This window comes from Panthera pardus, unplaced genomic scaffold (genome assembly GCF_024362965.1).
Source record: "Panthera pardus isolate Hobbes unplaced genomic scaffold, ASM2436296v1 HiC_scaffold_24, whole genome shotgun sequence".
NCBI lineage: Eukaryota > Metazoa > Chordata > Mammalia > Carnivora > Felidae > Panthera > Panthera pardus.
Genome location: NW_026526810.1, coordinates 105,770,190 through 105,794,884, shown reverse-complemented (window position 1 = coordinate 105,794,884; position 24,695 = coordinate 105,770,190). Strand labels below are relative to the sequence as shown.

Here is a 24,695-nt window from a genome sequence, read left to right as displayed (position 1 = left end):
TATGTGGAATCTTAAAAAAAAAAAAAAAAGGCTGGATTCATAAAAATTGAAAGTAGAATGGTGGTTAGCAGAAGCCGGAGTGGAGGAAATGGGGAAATGTTGGTCAAGAGCACAAGTCTTCAATTATAAGATGAATAAGTTCTAGGGATCTAACTTCCAACAAAATGAAAAAGAAATCTCTCTCTGGCCTCCAGGAATCTGCTTATTCTGGTTATTACTTCTCCTTCAACCTAATAGGTATTTATTTGCCTCACAGACGTAAAAATCTGGAAGCAGAATCCAGAGCTGACATCCAGTGATATCAACATCCTTAGCACATTAGTTTATTACATCATGGGCACAAGATAGTTGCTGCTCCTTCAAGGCAAAAAGGGATAAGCAATGAAGGACCATGCCAGAACATCATTTCCCTTTTATCTGGAAAGTAAAAGCTTTCTTGGAAGCTTCCCTCTCCCCACTAATAAGCCTTCCCTTAAATGTTGTGGCAAACTGTATTTTCCAAAGAGGCCACGCCAACATATCCCATCCCACATGTTCTTTTTATGGTGTGACAGACATCTCTAAGTGAGAGGTCATGTCCTCTCCCTCTGAATCTGGGAGGGGACTTGTGACAGTGTCAACCAACAGAGTACAGCAGAAGTGATGCTATGTGACTTCTGAGGCAGGGTCATAAAAAGAATGCAGCTTCCATCTGGGGCTCTCTCCCTCAAGAAGCTCTCAGAACCCAGAGAACATGTTGAGACCACGTATGACTGTTCCAGCTGGGCCCCTAGCACACACAAGCATTAACTGCCAAGCAGCATGAACAAGACTTCAAAGGATTCCAGCCCCTAGTCTTTGAGTCTTCTGAGGCCTCAGACATCATGGAATAGAAACAAGCTGTTTCGATTAGCCTTATCTGAATTCCTAACCCATATGAGAAATAATAAATGATAATCACTGTTTTAAGTCACTACTTTTTGGAATAATTTATTAAGTAGCAATAAAGAACTAAAACAGATATCATTGACCAGAACTGGGTCACATGCCTACCCTCTACTGCCAAAGAACCCAGGAAATCAGAGAACCTGATTGCCATGAACTTTTAGCTAAGTTGGGCACACTGTCAGTGAAACACAACCAGGGTTCTATTCACAAGGGAAAGATAGAAATGAGTATTGGGTAGGCAACTAACAGTACCTACCACAACCACTCACTTAAAATTTATTATCTCCTACCTTATATCATGTTGATCTTTCCTTAACTATATGTATTATAACCAACAATAGCAAAGGCTATTTCATTATAAAATCCTTTAAATGGTGGTTACTCTAAAAATATTAGCTATTTAACTTCTGAAGGGAAATATTTAGGTTACACTATAGAAAGAATTCTAGATCCTAGAAACTGTGAGGTTCTGTGCATTTATTTCAAAATGCACAGGAAAGGTTTTATAACTTTTTTCTATAGTTTTGTTTTCAGAATAATTTCTCTGGAAAAATGCTGGAGCAATTGAAAAAATGAATAAGCTTTGAAGATCCCTTTTGGTATACAGACAATACCAACTGACCCGAGAGTCAGAATGAGTCAGCACAATGGTGTCTGGAAATCCTGCCCAGAGCTGGCCAATATAGGCACTGCCCCAAACCTTTATGTAGAGATAAACATTGGCGCAGGCTAATTAACAATTGCAGAGTACTTTGTGGGGCTCCTGGGTGGCTCAGTCGGTTGCGAGTCCAACTTTGGCTCCGGTCATGATCTCACTTTTGTAGGTTCAAGCCCCACATCAGGCTCTGTGCTGACAGCTCGTGGCCTGGAGCCTACTTCAGATTCTGTGTCTCCCTCTCTCTCTCTCCCTTCCCCACTCATGCTCTCTCGGTCTCAAAAATAAATAAATGTTAAAAAAATGTAATTTAAAAAATTGCAGGGTACTTTGTAAACATAAAATGTTAAATATTTATTTTTAAATAGTCACACTGATTTAAGACTAAATGATAACTTACTCGTAGTAGAGCAGGAACCTCACTATAAATCCCAAAATGTACTAATTCCTAAGTACTCCAGATCACTCATGATTTTTACTGAGTCACTGCCTCTATTTCTTTCAGTAATAAGAATAAAAATATAGAAACCAGACGTTATTGCAATTATAAAATAAATCTTAACATTAGTCAGAAGACATTCCAAAATTTCTATTTTAGCTTATTAGAAGTTAAATGCATTATCTGAATTTTGAAAACCCTGATTCATCATTCAAAAAACTGAAGCTGGTAAGAGTCACTAATTCATGTTCAGGTGGTTATAAAAATATCAACTAATATTCACATAGTACTTCAGAATTTACAAAGTCCTTTCATATATATATATATATATAGTCCTATATAATTATTACATACAAAAGTGCTTTGTAAACTGTAAAAATCTCTATAAAGGTTAGTAATCTAGCAATATATATTTATTATTATTTATTTACTAACATTATTAGTAATAATAATATTAAGCCTTATGAAGCAAGAGCTTTTATCCCCTTTCTACAAATAAGGATACTAAGGCTCAGAAAGGAAAACTGACTGATCTACAATCACAAAGCTAGTTGAAATGCATTTGGTTCTTAAAATCACATTTTCTGACTTGAAGTTCTAGGTACTTTCTACTGCATCACACTGTTTCTACAAGATGTTTACTTTTCAAAGCTTGGTTGCAGAGACTGGAAAAAAAGGTAAAAGGAGAGGTCTATTGTTGGACAGAGAACTGTCATGTCCAAAGCTGTGGGGCAGGCCAAGCTCATGCTCCTGGACAACCAAACAAAAACAAACAAACAAAAAGAGGTTCATTCAATAATAGTCTACGAATGAAACCAATTTTAGTAAATTTAAGGTAAGAGCATTAAAAAAACTTTTCAGGGACACCTGGGTGGCTCAGTCGGTTAATCGGCCAACTTCAGCTCAGGTCAGGTCATGATCTCATTGTTCATGAGTTCGAGGTCTGCATCGGGCTCTGTGCTGACAGCTCAGAGCCTGGAGCCTGCTTCAGATTCTGTGTCTCCCTCTCTCTCTGCCCCTCCCCTACTTGCACTCTGTCTCTCTCTCTCTCAAAAATTTAAAAAAAAATTTTTTTGGGGGGCGCCTGGGTGGCTCAGTCAATTGACTGTCTGACTTCGGCTCAGGTCATGATATCACAGTTCATGAGTTCGAGCCCTGTGTCAGGCTCTGTGCTGACAGCACAGAGGCTGGAGCCTGCTTCAGATTCTGTCTCCCTCTCTCTCTGCTCCTCCCCTGTTCACGCATTGTCTCTCTCTCTCAAAAATTAATAAAGATTTAAAAAATTGTTTTTAATTAAAAAAGTATTTTTAATTAAAAACAATTTTTTAATAAAAAAATTTTAAAACTTTTCACATTACAACATTTTCAGCATTTCTTTAAAATACTGCACTTTGGTCCTCATCACTACAAGCATTGCTTTATTCCAGTTCAGGCCAGAGCTGTTCCTCCCTTAAATATATACACTAAAGGTCCTTTGAGTCATGATGCTTATAAAAACTACCTCAAGTTGTAAGTTCCTAGGAACTTTAAATTAAACTCATGAACAGCCAGTTTTACTGGACACATCTGGCCATGAAACTAAAATGTCTCCTGTCTAGTCACAGCACGCATTGAGTTTTCATGAAATATCTCAAAGCAGAATCTTAGGAGGTTGTCTGAACTTCAGATGTTCCCCAAGAGAGGTCCAAAATACAATTACTTAGGAATTATTTTCCTAAAACAGCATACTTATCCCAGGACTAATGCTACAAGTTTGCCAATTCCAGCTTGAGAATACAGAAACCCAACACGTCTTTAGCATATTCACTGGCAGATAAAAGGCATTAATGATACTCTTAATATACATGTATGATTTATACGTAGGTAAAAAAGCAATCAAAGCTGAAAAAGCAATCAAATACTTGTAAGTCTACAAGTATTTCTCTTACTTGAGATACTGATACCACTAACATAGAGGTACCTCCACAGTTACACTTCCACACAGCAATCAAAAAAGCATAAAGCAAAGTGTGAGACTTTCCATTGAAAAAGGCTTGGAAGAAATCATTCTGAGTATTGAACAGCTTTTAGTATAACAATAAAAAGCAATGAAGCAGAATAGTTTTCACTACTGCATTTTAAGAAGTAGTGTTCCATTGTGAATAAGAACACATATGTTAGAATCAGACAGATCCGAGTTCAAACCCTACCCCTTCCACTTACTAGCCTTTGTGATTCTGGGAAAGTTAGTTAATCCTTATATAAGCCTTAAACTGTAAAACAGGAATAATACAACCTACCTTACCAAGTTACTTAAAATGTTAAATCAAAAATGTTTGAAATGCACTCACTACAACACCTGAAACAAAAGTAAATATTCAATAAGGTATAGTTATTTATTATTAACAGTCTTTCAAGACTAGAACAATTTCAGCAATTACTTACTTTTGCCAGTAAACCAATTAACACAAACTCTGAGATACTAAATAAGGTCCCTGATCTTGAAAGGGATGTCAAAAACCAAACATTTAGGATCAAAATTTAATTTTAGGGGCACCTTGGTGGCTCAGTGCCCAACTCTTGATTTTGGCTCAAGTCATGATCTCACGGTTCATGAGATTGAGCCCAAAGTTGGGCTCTGTGCTGACAGCACAGAGCCTGCTTAGGATTCTCTCTCTCTCCCTCTCTCTACCCCTCCCCTGCTCTCCCTCTAAAAAAATAAATAAATACTTTAATTTTTTTAAATTTAATTTTAAAAGAAGCTTAGGTTTTCAAACTGTTAATGGTAAGAACAAGAGCCCTGCTGTCTTTTTAATCCTAAACACTTTTCTCTCCTATGACCATCAAAATAGGATTAAAGAGCAATCATTTGATTTAAATGTTTTCTTTTAATAAAACATTTCCCAGCAGAGACTGAATCAACATTAAGAGAATCAAAACAAATAGAAGAATGTGAATTTGATAAGGTTATATCTTTTTCAATATCAAGGATATAAACAAAAGGCAAAAAATGGGCAGGGAACAAATTGTTCAAATGAGAAATATCTAACTTTTAATATCTTCTATTTTAAATTATCTTATTTGTATTGGAAGACAAAACCTTTAAACCACAGATGTTACATATTTACATAGACTCTTAAACGCATGGAAAATTTTTTAAATCTTACAAAGTTAATTAAGTGCCCACTTAAATTTTTGCACTCAATAAAGGAAAACATTCTAACTAGGGTAAAGTTGTTTTCTGTTTTAAAACTAAAACTTTGCCTAAGATGTCAAACTCTATTAAAAATTATGAACTATCAGAGGAATAAATTTACTAACTTAATAAACTTGTAACAGGAAGAAACTTAGCACGTCTAACTCCATATTGCTTCTATTTCCCTTGCTGCTGTGACCTACAGCTTAGGAACTTCTGATTAGCACTGTACATAAGTATGTTAATCATTGAAGGAATTTTGCTTATGGCAAAAACTGCTTTTTTACCCAAAACCTATCTCACTTGAGGAGATAAGGAAGTATGTACAGAAATGACTATGCTATGCTTAAGATTTACAGGAACACATGACCAGATTCCTATACTGAAAGATCAACTGACCAAAGATAAAGAAGTTACATGACCATCCTCCAATGTCTACAGATGTCAGTCACATTTTGACTCCAACCCCCAATGCTTCTGAACAGAGCAGGATGTGATCAAAGATATACTTTGAGAAAAATTTATAGCAGTGGTATGTACCTATACAGAAAAGAGATGAGCAGACCAATGCAGGGCCACCTAGGTGGCTCAGTCAGTTGAGCATCTAACTCTTCATTTCAGCTCAGGTTATGACCCAGGGTCGTGGGATTGAGCCCCACATAGGGCTATGTGCTGGGTGTGGAGCCTGCTTAAGATTCTCTCTCTCTCTCTCTCTCTCTCTCTCTCTCTCTCTCTCTCCCTCCCTCTCTCGCCCTCTGCTCCTCTCCCCCGCTTGCTCTCTCTCTCTCTCTCCCTCCCTCTCAAATAAAAATAAAATAAAAATTGTTTAAAAAAGACTTTAATTGTTTTAAAAAAAGTAATAATATGAGAAAGATGTAGCAAGTGATATTAGTCAATCACGCAAATGATTTCTTGAGGGGTCTTAGACAAATGACCTCATTTGTCTGCATCCCTGCTCTCACTTGAAAATTGAAGTTTGCCACTCAGCCACAACTTTAAGATTCTCAATTGGAAAATTCTACAAACACATCAAGGCACTGTGTTAACAGATATAAAATAACACTAAGACTATGACCTGCAACTTGCTTTCATTTCTAGCTTTTTCTTAGCAACATAACTTTGGAATTATGCTTATGCCTCATCAGTTTAACCACTATCTATCTGTCTCCAAAAAAAAGCAATCCCTTTCTGAGTAAGAATGTACCAAAAGGGGGGCGCCTGGGTGGCGCAGTCGGTTAAGCGTCCGACTTCAGCCAGGTCACGATCTCGCGGTCCGTGAGTTCGAGCCCCGCGTCAGGCTCTGGGCTGATGGCTCAGAGCCTGGAGCCTGTTTCCGATTCTGTGTCTCCCTCTCTCTCTGCCCCTCCCCCGTTCATGCTCTGTCTCTCTCTGTCCCAAAAATAAATAAAAAATGTTAAAAAAAAAAAAAAAAAAAAAAAAAGAATGTACCAAAAGGGAAAGGGTCAAGATTAGACATGATAGGGGCACCTAGTTGGTTCAGTTGGTGGAGTGTATGACTCTTGATCTCAGGGTTTTGAGTTTGAGCCCCATGTTGGGTAAAAAGATTACTTAAAAATGAAATCTTTACAAAAAAAAAAAAAAAAAAAGATGAGACATGACAGAGTTTTAATAGAGCCTATGAAGGTCTAACTACCTGCCTTTATTTCCCTCTTTGTAATCTATAGTCCCAAGTAAAGGACAGAGAAGGGGTACAAAGCTCCTTACATAACTGTTAGAAACAAAAAGAGAACAGTGGACAAGATACAGGTCTCCCCCATTAACCAAAAGCATTCCTATGAAACCCTTCATAATGCAAAAAGGCATAAAGTGAAGAAGCAATTACTATTAATGTATATGGAAAAAGTTTTGAGCATTCCCAGATCCAAAAAATCACCTCTCTTAGGTTTTCTGATACCTTAGGACAGACACATCTTGCTAACAGATGCACAAAATAAATTGAGATAAAGCACAGATGCTCAAAGACACAGTTCAAAGCTCTGGCAGCTTAATACTGAGATGCTGAGTGTAGTTCTCGGGGAAGGAGTTGGGCAGCGCCACTCTCCCTAGTCAGGTGCATGCTGCCTCTATTATAAGGGCTCGCTGTAAAACAAATGCGGAATGCTATTTTTGCTTTTCATCTTTTTTCATAAAAGTGAACATCCTCTTCAGATTTCTTTCAGTTACTTATAGAAGGCTTAAGGACAATGTCCAGTGCCTAGCAAAGAGTTTTGCTCACAATTGCTGAAGATGGAATTAAAAAGAGAAAGAAGACAGTATGAGATACAAAGAATAAGTGAGTTAAGCAGGCATTAAGAGGGTGCAGGCAGTAATAGCATCCATCGGCAAAACAGCTAGGATACAACAGTAAAACATGATTTTTCTGTCTGAGGAACTTACAGCTTTGTGAAAAAGAAAATTTGGAGGAAAGAGATAATATACACCATGCATCTGGAATGACGTAATACTCAAATTAATAAGTAATGGCTACCTTTTACTGAATGTGTCAAACACGGTGCAAAGAACATTACAGACATTATCTCATTTAATCCTCACACCCCCATGAGTCAGATATTATTATCCCTGCTTTTCATATGGGAAACTAAGACCTGGAGCTAGGATAAATAACTTACTCAGGGTCATAAAATCAGCAAATAGTGGGGCTATGATTCAAACCAACATCTAAGGCCAAAGCCACTCTTAACCACCAGGAACCAGGCTGATGATACTGAAGGTGATGGGAAGTAAGCAGGTACTGAATAAATTTTGAAATGTAGCCAGCTAGATTTGCTGAAAGATGAAGAGCAGGGTATAATTGAAAAGGTGTTAGGTAATATCTATAGAACCAGATGACTATATCAATGAGATGCAATGCCTTATCAAAAGACAATCCCTTTCTGGCCCCTACTTTCCTTCTCTAGATACAACCAATGGGCATTTCTTTATGAGCTGTGAGAGCCAGTTCATAAAGCATATAAAAGCACCCCAACCTACTCTCCTTTTTAACTTTCTATTTTGAAATAATCTTAGACTCACCAAACAGTTGCTAAAAGAGTAGAGTTCCTATATACCCTTCAACTAGCTTCACCTAATGTTAACATCTTGTGTAACCATAGTACAACTATCAAAACCAATAAATTATAAGTGATGCAATACTAGTAACTAAATTTTGCCAGTTGTGAGTAATTGCAAATAAAGTTTCCATAAATATTCTTGCACATATCTAGTGATGCCCTATGTCTCAGGGGTCCCCAGGACCATGCTCTGGGAGATGATTCACTGAAAGGACTCACAGGTCTCAGAAAAGCTGTTACCTTCAGTTATAGCTTTTTAGAGCAAAAGGATACAGACTGAAATAAGCAAAGAGAAAAGGAATATGAGCAAAGTCCAGTAGAAACCAGGCACAAGCTTCCAGGTGTCATCCCACAGTGGAGTTGCATGGACATGCTTAATTTCCCCAGCGATGATGTGTGACAACACGTGCGAAGTGTTATCAACCAGAAAAGCATGCCCAAGCCCTGGTATCCAGAGATTTTACTGGGAGTCAGTCACAAGGCATCTAGGACCTGCATGACTAACCACAGTTTTTAGATTCCAGTCCCCATAGGTGTTCACCATAAATCAAATTGTTTGCATAAACTATCTGATCCAACTGGTACTGTGTGGTCCAAGGCCTCCAGCATATGAAAACACTCTTCTAGAAAGAATATTCCAAGGGCACTGAATTTGTCTCAGAGACAAGAGCCAATCTTTGAGATAGGCCTTTCTCGGGAATGTGCTGGGTTTGGGCAATTCACACCAGTTAATTCTTTCCTACACAACCTATGAGTGCATTTCTGAGCTATCTCATTCATTTTAACAATGGCATGATATTGTATTCTCTGGATGCACCACCACTAATTTAGCCTACTTATTAAACTTTAAGCTGTTTCTAACATTTGGCTTCTCTCAACACTAAAAACAAAGTTTTAGAAGTTATAAAGAGCTACACAAAAGAAAATACAACTTTCTGGAATTATTGTCAGTAATGATACACAAAGGTTTAGTCTAGTATGAGTTTTAGTCACTTGAATGAATAAAAGGGTAGCTTTCAGAGTAACTTGATTTCAATTGTGAATGAACAAACAGAAGGCACTTATGGAAAACAAAAAAAGTTGTAAAGGACATTTCTCATCGCATAGAAGTCCTATAGTGTTTGCTTTCGGTAGTTAATAGGAAGTAATCAAAGTAAACCAAAAATCAGGGGCACCCTGGGTGGCTCAGTCGGTTAAGCATCTGACCTCAGCTCTGGTCATGACCTCAGTTCATGTGTTTTAGCCCCACATCAGGCTCTGGGCTGACAGCTCAGAGTCTGGGGCCTGCTTTGGACTCAGTGTCTCCCTCTCTCTCTGCCCTATCTTTGCTAGTACTCTGTCTCTCTCTGTATCACTCAAAAATAAATAAACATTAAAAAAAATTTTTTAAGTAAACCAAAAATCACATGAGCATACAATAACATTACACAATAACAAACTATAGCTCTAGAGTTTCGATAACTTTTACATATATATATCTAGAGTCTAGGATTCTTATTTTACAATCAGAATGCTTCATTAGGCTTTCACAATAAATGCCAAGTACTGAGTTTTTATGTTAATAAGAATAAATGTCAAAATCAGGGGTACATACACTCTCCCCTATCCTATAAGTCATAAACATAATATTCTAATTCTGTAACTAATAAAGCCTTAATTATTTTAAATGTATAGGCCTAGCTGCCTATTTTTTTTTAATTTTTTTAAGTCTGTATTTAAATTCCAGTTAGTTACCTTACAACGTAATATTCGTTTCAGGTGTACAATTTAATGATTCAACACTTCCACACAACATATTTTTTTCATTTTTAATGCTTATTAATATCTAAGATAAGATATAACCCTACAAGATTAAACTTACTTTGCATGATGGGACAGCTAAAGGTAGAAAAGAAGTCCTGGGCACCTGGGTGGCTTGGTCAGTTAAGCATCCGATTGTTGATTTTGGCTCAGATCACAATCTCACAGTTGGTGAGATCGAGCCCTATGTCAGGCTCTGTGCTGACAGTGTGGAGCCTGCTTGGGATTCTCTCTCTCCCTCTCTCTCTCTGCCCCTCCCTTGCTCATGCTCTCTAGAAAGGAAGGAATGAAGTCCTGGCCCATGTGAAGTTTACCAATAAACTGAGAAAAAAAGAATGTATTTTTATGCTTTTGTCAAATAATAACAAAATGCTTAACCTTACAATATGTGCCTCACAAAAAGAGAAACAAATAATTTCCACTAGTTAATGATTTAAAACACTTACGTCTTTAAAATAAGAAATACACATATTTTAATTCATTTTTCTGCAAACAGCTTTAAACATTTAAAAAACATTAATATTTTGAAAAAAACTTTGTTATGCAATAAATTATAGTAATGCATATTCTTAAAAGGCACATAATCAAGAACAACAATCAAGATGACAACAACAGAAAAATTGGTTATAATCACATCTCAGTAAAATAGTTTGTATTTTAACAACAACTTTCAATGAAAATAAGACATTTTCTTCTTAGATTGTTTAAATAGTATATCCAAATTTTTCTTGATATACCACTTTTCTAAGTTCACTTATTCCCATATACTAGTCCCATATATATGGTCCCATATACTAGTCCCATAGACATATATGTCACTAGTTCCCATATACTAGAAAATATTTATACCATATCAAGAAATAAAGATAGAACAAGATAGAAGGGAAAGAGAAAAGAAATTTCAATGCTATTCATATACTAACAATTGAAATTAACTTTGTTGAATTCTCGGAGTACCTGGGTGGCTCAGTCAATTAAGTGGCTGACTTCAGCTCAGGTCATGATCTCACAGTTTGCAGGTTCAGGGTCCGCGTCAGGCTCTATGCTGACAGCTCAGAGCCTGGAGCCTGCTTTGAATTCTGTGTCTCCCTCTCTCTATGTCCCTCTCCCGCTCGTGCTCTGTCTCTCTCAAAAATAAACAAACATTTAAAAAAAAAAAACTTTGTTGAATTTTCTGAAACACTAAAAATTTAGACCTTGGCACTTTGTGCATTTTTTGCATCTGGGTTGGCTTGTTCAAAATACAATTTGAAGCATTTTTGAAGAAGCATCTTGAAAGTTAAAAAGTTAAACTCCTTTTATCAATGTATTTTTATTCCCCTTTATTCAAACAGCTTATAAAACTCTAAGATGGAAAACAAGACAAATTAACAACATGGCTAGCATGGCATATTATAAAGGTTAGTATAAAAAACAAGGCAGGAATGTCAGCAGTAAGCATAAAAAAATCAAATTATGTTTAAAAAAATAAAGAAAAATATTCAAATGGATGTAAATATTATATATATATATATATATGGTAAGTATATTTTCATAAGCCTTAATTATAAATTTTTTTTAACTTTTCAGGTCTCTTCACAAAACTCTTAAAATTAGTTCCCTCCTCCGTAAACAATAGGTGCATTACCAGTAACCCACACTAAAACTTAATCATCATTTAATAAATTACTTTCCTTATTCAGCTCAAGAGATAAAACTTTACTTTCAGCTCTTCTTTGCAGATGTTGAAGTTAGTATACAACCCTGTGATATTATTTCAGGGTCCCATATATACTCTTTTAAAAATTAAGATATAACTGACATCTCACATTGTATTAGTATCAGGTATACAATATGATTCAATAATTGTAATTTTATTAGCTGTTATTTCCTAAATATTACTTGTCCATAGTATGAGGCCCTGGAAATCAGAGAAATAGAAGACATAATCCTGTCTTTAAGAAGTCAACAGTTCAGGGGCACCTGAATGGCTCAGTCGGTTGGGCGTCCAACTTCAGCTCAAGTCATGATCTCACAGTTGGTGAGTTCAAGCCCCACATCGGGCTCTGTGCTGTCAGCTCAGAGGCTCTGTGCTGTCAGCTCAGAGCCTGGAGCCTGGAGCCTGCTTCGGATTCTATGTCTCCCTCTCCCTTTGCCCCTCCCCCCACTGGCACTCTCTCTCTGTCTCTCAAAAATAAATAAAAACGTTAAAAAAAAAAGAAGTTTCTGTTCATTATTATTCTGTAAGTCTCAGAGAAAAAGATAATCCCACTATAGAAAAAAGTACCAAAACTGTCATCCAAAAGATCTTGCATTCTACCCATTAATTGCCCTCTCCTATGCTAAGTATCCTTGAACAAGTCAGGTCACGCTCAGCCTGTGTCCTCTGTAAAATGAAGGAGTTAATCTAAGTGACCTTTAAGACCCTTTTTGGCAAGAAAAGCCTATTATTTTAATCTGATACATAATTTACAATATGTGTAATAACTATTCTGTGTATGGTAATTAGAAGTCTGTGATAACAAGGCAACATAAATAACCATAACCACAATTTATTTTATGCGAGCAATATTTAAATTCTTCGCTTATGTTATTTTCAACCAGTATCTACAAACAGCTTTAGAGTGTTCTGGTTTTTTTCCAATACTAGGATGGACACACTTTTAAAGACAAAGATTCTGCATCATACATCCCAATAGCAGAATGTCCCTTACACCTCAGCCCCATAAACTACAGGAAACAGGATTTTGCAAGACTTATAGAACTGCATTCTCAAAACATAGTCTGTAAATATGTTCAATGGTCTGTAAATTCTGAGAATTTTTAACTTTTATGTCGTTTCAGTGATGGCCTCAAAATATTAGTATAGACACTTTATAAATGAAAACTGCAACATGATGTCAGTGTCTGTTTTCAATCAAGTGATGCCAAGTCATATCACACGAATTGTCAGGGACTAATGAGAAAAGAGTAATGGCAGACTTTAAATGTATATGCATTCACACCCAGGTGACGGCCAAATGATGTCACCCTTCCCAAACAGAAGAAGGTTCTGTAGAGAGAAAAGAGGTGGGAAAGTTGAGTCACCATATGACCTACAGGAGAATATGTATATGTATACATAACAGAAGAATATGTATATGTATATACACATACATATATGTATACATATACATATTCTCTCTCCCTCTGTATTATATACATATATATATAATCCAAAAGAACCTGTGCCATAAATTAATTTATTTATGTTGCAAGCAATAATTTGATTTAGCAAATCATCAACAGCACAGTAATTAATTTGAATGGTACTGTATTGTTTGTAAATGCAACCCACATTTATGGTTTCATACTGTGATTTGATACGAAAAGTCATTAGCTTACTTCATTAATTCTTTATGTTTCTGTAATATTAAAATAAAACTGAAGTCAACACTGGGGGTTCATGAAAACATTACTTGCATTTAAAATTAGATCAATACCTGGGTGGCTCAGTCAGTTAAGCGTCCAACTTGGGCTCAGGTCATGATCTCACGGTTCATGAGTTCGAGCCCAAGTCAGGCTCTGTACTGGCAGCTCAGAGCCTGGAGCCTTCTTCAGGATTCTGTGTCTCCCTCTCTCTCTGCCTCATCCCATTCTCACACTCAGTCTCTGTCTCTCTCAAAAATAAATAAACATTAAAAAAAAATTTTTAAATAAATAAAATAAAACTAAGTCAATGCCTTAAACTAGTTAGAGGAAATACTGCTTTTATGAGCAGACTGCTCTATTCCCTTCCTCCTAATTCTATAAACTTGTGGACTTGTGGTAGCACTAGCCCTGGGTGCTTAGCCTAGAGAGAAGGGAGAAGGGAGATGGGTGCGGAATTGGGGCTGAAAACTATGACCCGTGGATCAAATCTGGCCCTCCATCTGTTTTTGTAATCAAAGTTTTATTGAACCACAACTATACCCATTTGTTTGCAAATTGTTTACAGTTATTTTCAAGCTATAATGGCAGAGTTTAGTAGTTGCCACAGAGATAGCATAGCCCACAAAGCCTAAAATATTACTATCCGGCCCTTTACAGAAAAAGTATGCCGACATATGGCCCAGATGAGCTAATAGGGCAAAATGAGAATAGACCACTAGCATTTGAAAGTCCTGAAGCAAGCAAGCAAGCAAGCTATTTCTGGAAGAGAGATAAGACAGTAAGATTCTCTCATGGGTAAAATGAAGGTGTTAAATATTAGTTATAAACTTACAGCTTTCTTCAACTAATCATTTGTTAAGCTGTACGTGAGGCTCTGTGCTAAGTATATTTAATTCAAAAGAACAACTAGTTTCTACTATCAGAGGAATACTTTTAAGTACCCTCCTCTAACTTTTCTAAGGATCTATTGAAGACTGAGCACTATACCACTGTTTTAAAGTTGGGCAAGTCCCATATTTACATATTAGAAAACTGAAAGATGGCAAAGTTATTAAGTTACAGTTATACGGTTAATAAATGGAGGAGTCTGAATTCTAACGCAGATCCATTTGACTCCAGAGCCCATGCTAAAAACTAGTGTAAACTGTAATTCTTCTAATACTATGGAAGTCTGTGAGGAGAAAAAATCTTCTCACCCAAAACCCTCCAGCAAGTAAAGACTCCTTGAGGTTAAGTTTTGGCATAATTTGATTTTTCAGAGACAGAAAGCCTCCAGAGACATATTTTAAAAGGCAATAAAAACTCTAGGAGTGTGTGTGTGTGTGTGTGTGTGTGTGTGTGTGTGTGTGTGTATCCTCTACTGCTTACCTGAAATTCTGTGAACCAGAGCACTATTGATCTCACACATCGAAACAAAATTTACCCTTAATGTGTCTTTATTAAGGTACACAGAGTCTACTGTTCTAATGCTTTATATGCATTTAAAAACATACATAAAATAGAGGTTTTAGAAGTACAAGGTAAAAAGTAAATATGGATGTTTCCAATGTTTTATTCTAACACCTCAATGTATCATCTTATGTCCACCATATGAACAGTCTGCTTTGGAGATTAATGATGAAGAAGACAATGCTTTACCTTCAGCAAGTAGGGATAAGATCTAAAATGCAAATGAACCAGAGACCTAAGATGTTGATGAAAATAAATTTGGTGAAATGGTGTACATGATTTGTTTCTTGTTAGAGGAAAAGGGCTAGAACCACAGTGTAGTGGTTATTCTACTGCATATTCTCTGAGCAACTGTTTATGTCTCTCATAATAGTATCAATAAATTAGGTACACTAGGCTTATGGACAGTATGTATTTTTTTCATATTGAGCCTCCTAGGCTGCCATACTATAAAATAAATCCTTCTTAATTTGAATACACTTAGCATAGTACAAGTTTACCCCCTTCACAAGGCTGTAAGACTTTACCCATATTGAAGTAAACAGCTGTCTTCTGTAGACAATGAAATAAGTGATCTAGTCAAATACATCTAACATGTACGCAGGGATTTGGTATCCCAGTAATATCAAAGGGATGAACATAAATGTTATTCTCTATTACCTAAACTTTTATTTTTTTTTCAATATATGAAGTTTATTGTCAAATTGGTTTCCATACAACACCCAGTGCTCACCCCAACAGGTGCCCTCCTCAATGCCCATCACCCACCCTCCCCTCCCTCCCACCCCCCATCAACCCTCAGTTTGTTCTCAGTTTTTAAGAGTCTCTTATGCTTTGGCTCTCTTCCACTCTAACCTCTTTTTTTTTTCCTTCTCTCCCCCATGGGTTTCTGTTAAGTTTCTCAGGATCCACATAAGAGTGAAACCATATGGTATCTGTCTTTCTCTGTATGGCTTATTTCACTTAGCATAACACTCTCCAGCTCTATCCATGTTGCTACAAAGGGCCATATTTCGTTCTTTCTCGTTGCCACGTAGTACTCCATTGTGTATATAAACCACAATTTTTTTTTTAAACCACAATTTTTTTATCCATTCATCAGTTGATGGACATTTAGGCTCTTTCCATAATTTGGCTATTGTTGAGAGTGCTGCTATAAACATAGGGGTACAAGTGCCCCTATGCATCAGTACTCCTGTATCCCTTTTACCTAAACTTTTAGAGGAATCATGTCCATGAAGTCCCAAGAAATTAAATAATTATGGAAACATTTCAATTAAGTAGTAAAAATAGACCATGTGTCAATTGAAAACTTGTATCTGCTACCATTTTGTTTTAAGATAGGAACATGAACTAAAGCTTAAAATATAATGATATACTTTATCATGGTGAAAAATAATGTGTGTCAAATATGGTGAAAATCAATCAGATATTTCACAAATGTCATAAAAGAGAAAGCTATAGAAGTCCCTAGTGTGATCAATCACAAAAGCTTTAAAAAAGATGTTAGTATAACAAAATGTCAGAGGGAGAAATGGCCCTGCCTTTGTCTCCTGCAGCTTACACATGCTCTGGATATTCTCCTCCTGAGTCACTACCTGAAAATCTCAAAACTTTAAAAGAGGATTCAAGTCACTCATGGCCACCAAATCTCAGAACTGTAACATCTTTGGGGGCCCTAAAAGTCCCTAAAATGTATAATTTTATGTGCTACATACTACTCCTTCTTCACTCCATGAAAAAAAGTTAGTGAAGAGTATTCCCTATATAAACTACTCCAAAGAGCTTCTTTTTGTGACTCTCCACAAAACTAATAAAATAAAATACCTAGGTCTAAATCTTGACTGAGATCATAACATCTTGTTATACAACACTAATAAAAAAAGAACAAAATAAGGCCTTGAGAGATCAGTTTTTCTTCAAACTTGAGGGAGGATATTTCTTCTCACATGCTTCTAAATAAACAAATCATCTCCAGAAAGAAGGCATGAATTTAAAATACAAGTTACTAGGGTGCCTGGGTGGCTCAGTCAGTGAAGTGTCCAACTTCAGCTCAGGTCATGATCTCAAGGTTGTTGAGTTCAAGCCCTGCGTTGGGCTCTGGGCTGACAGCTCAGAGCCTGGAGCCTGCTTCAGATTCTGTGTCTCCCTCTCTCTCTGCCCCTCTGCTCCCTCTCTCTCTCAAAAATAAATAAGCCTTGGGGTGCCTGGGTAGCTCAGTCGGTTGAGCAACAGACTTCTGCTAACATCATGATCTCGCAGTTCGTGGGTTCCAGCCCTGCATCGGGCTCTATGCTGACAGCTCAGAGCCTGGAGCCTGCTTCAGATTCTGTGTCTCCCTCTCTCTCTGCCCCTCCCTTGCTCACACTGTCTGTCTGTCTGTCTGTCTGTCTCTCAAAAATAAATAAACCTTGCAGTGCCTGGGTAGTTCAGTCAGTCAAGCATCCGACTTCGGCTCAGGTCATGATCTTGCAGTTCATGGGTTCAACCCCTGCATCGGGCTCTATGCTGACAGCTCAGAACCTGGAGCCTGCTTCGGATTCTGTGTCTCCCTCTCTCTCTCTGCCCCTCCCCCGCTCATGCTCGCTCTCTCTCTCTCTCTCTCAGAAATAAACATTAAAAAAAATTTTTTTAATAAATAAATAAACCTTTAAAAAAATGTTAAAATACAAGTTACTGAATTAACTTTTGAGGTTAAAACTTTCTGAACCCAAACTGAGACATTTCAGCTTTTTAAAAATTTGCCTCCACATTTTCATTATTATTTATATTAACATTTATGTTCATTCACATTTTCAGCAGTCATTAACATGCTGGTAGTGTTCACAAACTATCCAAATAAAATTAATTCTATAGACAAAAAAAATTAGTTGAAAATAAAAAAGCAAACACATTTCAGAAAGAGGAATTAGCAAGAGGCTAAGGATCAGTTAGGTTATGTTTCTTACCTTTAAGTCTTAAGCAACTTGCCTTTATAACTCAACTGGATAAAAACTACAAAACTGATTTTGAGGCTACTATAATGCAACATGAAATAAAACTTTAGGAATTTGACATTGACAAATTCTGATGACAATAGCAATTTTTTTAAAAAAGACTGTTAGGCCAAGCTTGAACTGCTAAAATAAAGTTTACTGATTAAACATACTTGGTAATTCTCTTTTCCTTGAGGTAACAGAAAGTTAAGACCAGAAAAGAAAGAATCATAAAAGATCCTCTAGCATAAGTGTTTCACTTGCTTTTTGTTGTTGTTTCTTAAGGAAAAATTAATGTATAATTAAAAAAAACACACTCTGTTTGGGTATACAGTTCTGAGTTTTGACAAACTCACACACTCATGTAGCCACACTACAATCAAGATATTGACCATTCCCATCATGCCAACAAATTTCCTCATATCTGTTTGTTTTATTTTAATGTTTATTTTTTGAGAGACAGAGAGACAAAGCACAAGTTTGGGAGGGGCAAAGAGAGAGGGGGACACAGAATCTGAAGCCGGGTCCAGGCTCTAAACTGTCAGCACAAAGCCTGACGAAGGGCTCAAACTCTCAAACCACAAGATCACAACCTGAGCTGAAGTCAGAGGCTCAACAGACTGAGCCACCCAGGCTCAGGCGCCCCTCCTCATATCCATTTGTAATCAATCTCCTCACTTTCCCCGCCCTGGGCCCCTGAAACCACTGACCTGATTCTCACTTCCATAGTTCTGCCCTTGGCAGAATATCATAAAACAAATCATATAAAATGTAGCCACTTGAGTCTGGCTTCTTTCATTTAACACAGTGTTTTTGAGACTCATCAATGTTGTTTATATCAGTTCATTCCTTTTTATTGTTGAGTGGTATACTGTTATACGAATGTTCCATTATTTGAGTATGAATTTCTTTATCCATTCACCAGCTGATACACATTCATGTCGTTTCTGGTGTTTGGTGACTGTGAATAAAACTACTAAAAATATTTTCATACAGATTTTTGCAGGGATATATATAATTTCTTTGCATATAAAAAAATACCTAGGAGAAAGGTTGCTGAGTCACATAGTTAAAATGTTTAACTTTACAAAAAATTGCCAAAAGTGTTTTCCAGGGTGGCTACACCATTTAGCATTTCCATCAGCATGGATGAGAGTTCCAGCTGCCCCACACTTTGATCCGTATTTGGTATAGTCAGGGTTTTGGTTTTTGGTTTTTGAGTCATTCTAATAGGTGTGTAGCTTCAGTGTGATTTTAATTTACATCTCCCTAATGACTGAGCATCTTTTCATGCGCTTATTTGCCATTTGTAGATCTTCATTAAAGTGTTTATTCACATCTTTTGCCCATTTAAAAAATTACACTGACAGTGAGTTTTCATATTTCTATCTCTAGTTACCAGTCCTTTAACATGTAAGTCATACAAGCATTCATTATCTGCCAGACTGTGGCTTGTCTCTTCATTTTCTTAAAAGTGTCTTCAAAGAGTAGAAGTATTAATGCTTTTTATGGCTCATGTTTTTTGCATCATCTAAGAAATCTTTGCCTCGTTCAAAATGACAAAGACTTTCTCCTGTGTTTTCTTCTAGAAGTTTTATAGTTTTAGATTTTATGTTACAATGGGTGATCCATTTGGAATTAGGTTTGTGTAATGGTACAAGGAATTGGTCAAGGGTTGCTTGTTGTTTACAGATATCCAATTGTTCTAGCACCATTTGTTGAAAAACTACCCCTTTTCTATTGAATTACCATAACTTCTTTGTTCAAAATTAACTGACCATCAATCTATTTTCTGGACTCTATTCTGTTCCACTGATCTGGGAATCTACCCTATCATCAATACAATGCTGTGTTAATTACTGTGGCTTTATAGTAAGTCTTGAAATCAGAGAGTGGAAGTCCTCTATACTCTCTTTTTTATAAATTGTACTGCCTATTCTCAGTCTTCTGCTTTTCCACATAAATTTCACAGTCGCCTTCTTGATTTCTACCAAAAGCCTACTAGGATTTTGACTAGGATTGTGTGTTAAATACATAGATCCATTTGAAATGAAATGACATCTTGACAGTATTGAGTCTTCAGTCCATAAGCATGATATGTTTCCATTTATCCGGATCTTCTTTGATTTGTCTCATCAATATTCTGTAGTTTTCAACAGAAAAATATTACATATATTTTGTTGTATTTACCACTAAGTATTTCATGTTCTTGGTGCTCTTATGAAAGTCAATTTCAATTTCCAATTGTTCATATCTAGTAGCTTTTGGTTTTTGTGTAAAATCTTTGGGTTTTCTACTAAAAATATATCATCTAAGGTGCTCCTGGGTGGCTCAGTCAGTTAAGCGTCCGACTTCAGCTCAGGTCATGATCTTGCAGTTCATGGGTTTGAGTCCCGCATCAAGCTCTGTGCTGAAAGCTTGGAGCCTGAAGCCTCCTTCAGATTCTGTGTTTCCCTCTCTCTCTCTGCCCCTCCCCAATTCCTGCTCTGTCTCTCTCTCTCTCAAAATTAAATAAACATTAAATACACACACACACACACACACACACACACACACACACACACACACACAAATCTATGAATGAAGGCAGTCTTATTTCTTCATTTCTAATCTGAATGCACTTAAATTCTTTTTCTTGCCATATTATAGTGGCTAGGATCTACAGTACATTGCTGATCAGAAATGGTACGAGTGGGCTATCTTCCTTTCTGACCGTGATGACCTGCCCACAAGAACATGGCCCTTGGCAAAGGACCTCCTGCACCCATCCCTGGAAGAGAAGAGGAAGCACAAGAAGAAACACCTGGTGCAGAGCACCAATTCCTACCTCATGGGTGTGAAGTGCCCAGGGTACTACAAAATCACCACCGCCTTTAGCCATGCACAAAGGGTGGTTTTGTGTGGGAGGTGCTCCACTGTCCTATGCCAGCCAACAGAAGGAAAAGCAAGACTTAACAGAAGGATGATCCTTCAGACAGAAGCAGCACTAAAAGCAACCTGAACCAACATGAGTGGGAAACAATCCAATCAACAGATTTGGGATTTAAAAAAAAAAGAGTGGGCTTTCTTATCCTTGCTCCCAGTCTTAGGAAGATTGTACTTTACCATTAAGTGTAAGTTAAGTATGATGTTAGCTGAAGGCTTTTGTAGATACCCTTTATCAAGTTGGAAAAGTTCCCTTCAACTCCTGCTTTGCTGAGAATTTTCATCATGAATAGTTCTGATGAGTTTTTGACTGTTTTTGTTTCCTGCATCTACTGAGATGATCTTTTTTTAATACATTGATGTGATCAGTTTTATATTTTAATGTTGCATTTAAAATCTACCTTGCATTACTGAAATAAGCTCCACTTGGTCCCTTCTTATTTATTGCTGAATTTAATCTGTTAATATTTTGTTAAGGATTTGTGTGTTTATGTTTATAATGGACACTGGTGTATAGTTTTCTTGTACACTTTCTGGAAGATTTGTAGAATGGACATTTCTCCCTTAAATGTTTGGTAGATATTACCAGTAACACCATTTGGACCTAGACTTTTCTCTGCGAGATATTTAACTACAAATTCAACTTTTTAAACAGATATAGGATTATTTTCATTATTTCTTCCTCAAAGTTTGCATCTTTCAAAGCATTTGTCCATTTCATCTCAGTTATCAAACTTAGTGGAATAAAGCTACTCATAACATTCTCTTATTATCATTTAATACCTATAGGATCTATAATGATTTACCTCTTTCATTCCTGATACTACTAATTTGTTTCTTTCTCTTTTAGTTTCAGTAAAGCTTTATCAATTTTATTGATCTTTTCAAGGTACTAGCTTTCTATTTCATTGATTTTTTTCTCTATTGTTTTTCTGTTTTCAGTTTCATTGATTTCTACCCTTATCTTTATTATTTCCTTCCTACTACTTATTTTGAATTTAATTTGTTCTTTTTCTATTTCTTAGAAGCTTAGATCATTGATTTGTAATCTTCTTTCTAGGATAAATTTCCCTATAGGTACTGATTTAACTGTATTTCACAAATTTGGTATGTTGTATTTTCCTTTTGATTTACTTCAAAACATGTTCTAAGTTTTCATGATTTGCTCTTTACACATGGGTTATTTAGAAGTGTTTTACTTAATTACCAAATATTTGGGGACTTTCCAGATATGTTTATATTAGCGATTTCTTTTTTTTTTTTTTTTAATGTTTATTTATTTATTTGGGGGAGGTGTGGAGAGAGAGGGAGAGAGAATCCCAAGCAGGCTCTGCACTATCAGTGCAAAGCCCAACTTGGTGCTCAATCTCATGAACTGTGAGATCATGACCTGAGTTGAAACCAAGAGATGGACATTCAACTGATGTAGCCACCCAGGCATCCCTGTATTAGCGATTTCTAATTTAATTCTTCTTGTGGGTCAAAAACATACCTCGTACCATTTCAGTCTTTTAAATCTGTTGAGTTTTATTTTACGGCCCAGAATATAGTCTATCTTGGTGAATATCTCATGTGAACTTGAAAGAAATGCATTTTCTGCAGGCAGTGAGCGGAATGTTTTGTAAATGTCAATCAGATCAAGTTGGTTATGTTATTCAGGTCTTCTGTCCTGTATTTAATTGGCTAATATTTTGTCTATTCTATCAGTTACTGAGAAGATTGCAATCTTCATGCATACAGGAATGCTGGCATACAAACATACATACCTATACAAACATATACAATGTGACAATCAAAATTAAATACAGATTATAGTTTTAAGCTTTTCTCCACATATTAAAAGTACTGCATGTTCACCAAACAGAAATTTTAAAATTCAATAAAGTACTCATCCCACCACCCAGGTTGGTTTTACTCTTTACTCTTATTTAAATGAAATGATATCTAGAGTGTCAAAGTACCAGGCATGGTCCTGGCTCTATTCACCATCTCAGACCCACAGCCAGAGGGCAGGCTGGAATGCTTGGCTTCCCGCCCACTCCTCGGAGGCCATCAGACATTCATAGTTCTACTAAACTGAAATAAAATCTTTTCTACTTCCAAGATTAAGAATTTTAAGAATTCTTTTTCTTCCTGTAAGATGCCAGTATAACTAAGTATAGCTCCTATCTGATAAGACATTCTGCTAATATTATATCTTAAGACTCTTAGAAGTAACAAACAATATTAAATATAGGATCCAAATAAGGTTAAAAGCAAATATTAAAATTTAAGTGGAGTACCAATATATATAAAATTCAAGTCCAAAGAGAAAAGCAATAGCTGCAATTCATACATTCAAAAATATTTACTGAGTGCCTACTGTGTGTTAGGCATTGTTCCTGCTCCTAAGAATAAAGCACTGAACAAAGTAGACAGTTCCTAGGACCATTCTGTGGGGTGGAGGAGACACACACAGTCAACATAAATATATAACATCCTGGATGGTGAAAATTATAATGAAGAAACATAAAGCATAATAAAGGAAATGGGGAGGCAGGGAGTGTGGTTAATACTTACATGGTCAGGAAAGTCCTCATTAATAAGATGACAGGACAGAAGAAATCATACAGATATTTAGAGGAGAAATATTTCAGACTGAGGAATAACAAACACTTCTTGAGGAGGGAGTGTTTGCTGGAATGTTTGAGGAACTATAATGAGGCATACCGTCTGCAATTTTGAAAGGGATAATAAATTAGCAACATATTGTTTTAAGCTAGTTAGTTCTGTGTAGAGCCACCTATTCAAAGTACAGTACAAAAACTTAAAAGTTCATGATTTTTCATTTAAATGAGGAAATAAGGCTAGGAAAATCCTGACACTTCCTAAAGGAAATATTTTTCAAAATCCTTCTAAAACCAATACTAACTCATCACAAAAACCAATACCATCCTGTTTTACAGAAGTACATACCCTATTTATATATTTATCTCTATAGAGAAAAACAAAGGCAAAGACAGAGAGACATGGGAATGATAAGTACTTATTCTTTCAGAGGGTGCTATTAAAAACAAAAAAAAGTAGAGCCCTTTTCTCACTCAGGAAAATAAATTTCCTCAGAAAAGAATTGAAAAACATTAACCTACAATTACTATTTAAAAGCAAACAAATACAACTTTTAAAAAGTAAATTTTCATATTTTACATAAGATTAAGTCAAGCAACCAGCATGAATTAATAAAATAAGTACATATACTTAACTTTTCCATTCAATCAAGTAACTTTACAAAATATTTTTAAATTCCCTTGGCCAGGGAAAACATGGATTTGAATTTATCATTTTAACCTACTACAATAAAATTTAAAAGATGAGCGTCATCCAGGATAAACTTTACAGCTCTGGACTTTACCAGGAATTACATCATATAATCCAAAATATGAATTAGAAAGCCGTTAAGAAATGTAGACCTTTTTGTATGCCACATGTTCTCCTTTGATTTCTTGCCTGGGTTTATAAATCTCCAAGGCTGCGTGGTAGTTTACAGTCTTAGTACATATTACAAAGATCCAAGCTTTTAATTTTCCAAACACAAATCTAAAAATTATAATATCATAACCAAATTTTATATCAGTTTAAGGAATTTTCTTATTTTCTGTCAAGATGATGTCTGGCTAAAACTGAAAAGCCTGACAATACTAAATGCTGGTGGGGCTGCGGAACAAGCAGAACTCTCCCATGGGCTGCTAATGGGAAAGCCATCGGTACACACTTACATCTGGTGGCTTACCAACCACAAACCCTTGCAAAATGCCCACATCTTCAGATTTCCTCATCACAATTCCCACTGTGGAAAGTGGTGTCAACAGCCATCTCTCAAGGTTTCCTTACTGACACTTTCATTACTGTC

General features: G+C 36.3%; 1 protein-coding gene and 1 pseudogene across 8 annotated transcripts in view; one reads left to right on the top strand and one right to left on the bottom strand.

The window, feature by feature from the left end:
* The window catches only part of RAD51B (RAD51 paralog B), a 640,680-nt gene that overhangs the window by 574,639 nt on the left and 41,346 nt on the right, over positions 1-24,695 (bottom strand). The gene's annotated exons all lie outside the window — the stretch shown is intronic.
* Positions 14,122-20,871, top strand: LOC109268167 (40S ribosomal protein S27-like; annotated as a pseudogene).